This window comes from Macrotis lagotis, chromosome 1 (genome assembly GCF_037893015.1).
Source record: "Macrotis lagotis isolate mMagLag1 chromosome 1, bilby.v1.9.chrom.fasta, whole genome shotgun sequence".
NCBI lineage: Eukaryota > Metazoa > Chordata > Mammalia > Peramelemorphia > Peramelidae > Macrotis > Macrotis lagotis.
In genome coordinates this window covers 61,402,737-61,405,466 of record NC_133658.1, presented here as the reverse complement: position 1 = coordinate 61,405,466, position 2,730 = coordinate 61,402,737, and positions in this window count along the sequence as shown.

Here is a 2,730-nt window from a genome sequence, read left to right as displayed (position 1 = left end):
AGTTTGAGATATATCCTAGGGGAGCTGGCCAGAAGGTAAAGTTGATGAGAGAGTGGAAGAGAGATGTAAGCTAGATAGGCAGATTTGGGAGTCATCTGTATCTGAATGGCAGGTCAATTTAGTGCTTAAAGAGGTGGTCTCAGACTCAAGAAGCCCTGGGCTTGTCTTGTTTCTGACATGTGTTTAGTAGTTTAATAGTGGATAAGTCACTTAACAGATTACTTCCAGGAAATGGTCTAAGACTGTTGCTAAGCTTAATTGATTCAGGAAGTTTTCTTGCAGGAAGTCTCTGACTGTACCCTACCTAAAGAGATGACTATCTATGGGTGAAGAGATTCATTTAGGAAAAAAGAAAATAGAGAAGAGGTGCCAGGACACAGAGCTGGGGTAATAAATATACAGAGTGGTGTAGATTACTAAAGAAGACTCGGAAATAGATAATTAGATAATGTGCCTAGAAAATCTAGGTAGGAGGGAATAGCCTGGAGGAAGGGGCTGGTCTGAAGTGTCAAATGTAGTGAGATCAAGAAAGAAGGGATTGGAATCCAGAGATAGATATCTTTAAGGTATAAAAGATAAGATTTGACAATTAATTGGATATGGGGGGATTGGAAGATGCTTTAGGAATTAGCCATCTAAATTCCTCATTTAACTATCAGAGATTGTTGGTAACTCTGGAAAGGGTTAGTTAAGAGGGGGTATGTGTGTAAAAACCTGATTGTGAAGATTTAAGAAAGAAGTTGGAGGGAGGAAGTGGAGAAGAGGGGGATTTTTTTCTGAGAACTTGGTTGCAAAAAGGAGACATTTAGAAAAACAGCTTGAAAGAATGGCAGATCAAGTTTTTTATATTTTTAACTTTAAGATGGGGGCAGAGCCAAGACATTTTAACTAGGGCATGTTTGTTGGCATTAGGGAGTCAAATTGTTATAACAATAATAATTACTCTTAAGTTTTTTATAACTATATTCAAATCAAATCTTCTTAGCTATTGTGAGGAATGGAATGGGTCCTCCTTTAAACTTTGAAAGTTTAAACTTGTTCTGCCCTCCTTAATCCAGAAGGAAGTCTATCCTCCTTTAGACTTGGAAAGGATGACCCTCTTGGTACTTTAATTCATTAAAAAAATGTCACCTCCCTCAAGTTAGCATTGCAGAAGGATGGTTCTTTTTGATATCAAATAATAGAATGATCTCTAGGGAAGTTTAAGGTTTTGTGTACTGTTGTCATCTATATTTTTTCCCCTGGCTATAGCATAAGTTTTCTGATCTCCTTTAGCTTGGTGTGGCCTCCACTTATAGGTAAATTGCAGAGAATAAAACTTCTTGTCTAACATATTTTCTGCCATTTTATTTCAACCCTGTGTTTTTTTAAGGTTTTACAGTTTTAGGGTTTAAAAGGGTTAGGGAGGGAATGAGATCAAGGACACAAAGAGAAGGCTGGGCATGGATAAGAGTAAGCACTACGACTCTGAGTTTGGAGAAGAGATGAGAATGGAGGACAATGATAAGGGGATTTGAAGTATAAAACTGGGGAGATTTTCTTCACGAATCAAGATTTAGGATTTACTCTACCAACCCAAAGGGCAGCTAGGTGGCACGGTGAATAGAATGCCCAGGCTGGAGTTGCTTCAAATCTGGCCTCAAACACTTACTAGCTGTGTGACCTAGGGATGAAGGAAGACTAGGTGCCCTCGCCCTTTTCAGAGCTGTTTTGCGCCTGATCCACCTCTCACCTTAGCTCCCCGAAGCTGTAGCGCGCCCCTAGGTTACACCCTGGTAACCCTCATGGCCCAGATCAGACCTGGGGCGCTGAAGAGCTGTGTGACCTAGGGATGAAGGAAGACTAGGTGCCCTCGCCCTTTTCAGAGCTGTTTTGCGCCTGATCCGCCTCTCACCTTAGCTCCCCGAAGCTGTAGCGCGCCCCTAGGTTACACCCTGGTAACCCTCATGGCCCAGATCAGAGCTGGGGCGCTGAAGAGCTTGGTCAGACACGGAGGCTGCCAAGGCCACGCCGCATCTAGAGCCATCCCCGGTCTTGACTTTGACTTTGTGATGACTCTGGAGGAGAAAGCGAGACTGGACGTGAAACAAACCCCACTGATGCAGGATAAGCATTGGCTGCCTCAGTTTCCTTGTGTGTAAAAGCTGGGGCAGCATACGGCAACCCCCCAACTCCAAGGCCAAGTGGGGTCGGGAAGGGCAGGGCCCGCTGAACAACCAGCAACCACCCCGCTGCTGGGTGCCACGTTGGCGGGTCAGGGCCGCAGGGTGGGAGGAAGCGGTGCCCCTTGGCTCACGGAGACCCCCATCCGGCGGTCCCACCTGTGCCTCGGCCAGCTTGTGCGGAGGGCCGCCGGCGGGAAGCTCGCACCTCTGGAGCCCCTCCACTGCTTCCAGGGGTGCTCGGTCCAGCCGGAGGGTGAGCGGCTGGCACGGCGAGGTGGCCCGAGTGCCCGGGCCGGATCCGAACTCGGGTCCGCCTGCCTCTGACAGCCCCCCTACCCGGGCAGGCCCGCCGGGAGTCGGGCCGGCGGCACGCGGAGGGCGGCCAGGGCGGGGCCGGGGTGGCAGCGCGGCGGGGGCCTCGGTGCCCGCGGGGCCGGGGCTGGCAGCGCGGCGGGGGGCCTCGGTGCCCGCGGGCCGGGCCGGGGCTGGCAGCGCGGCGGCGCAGAGCGCGCGGAGGCGGGGGGGGGGGCGCTAACGACGCTCTCCGCCCCGCCCCTGCCCTCCC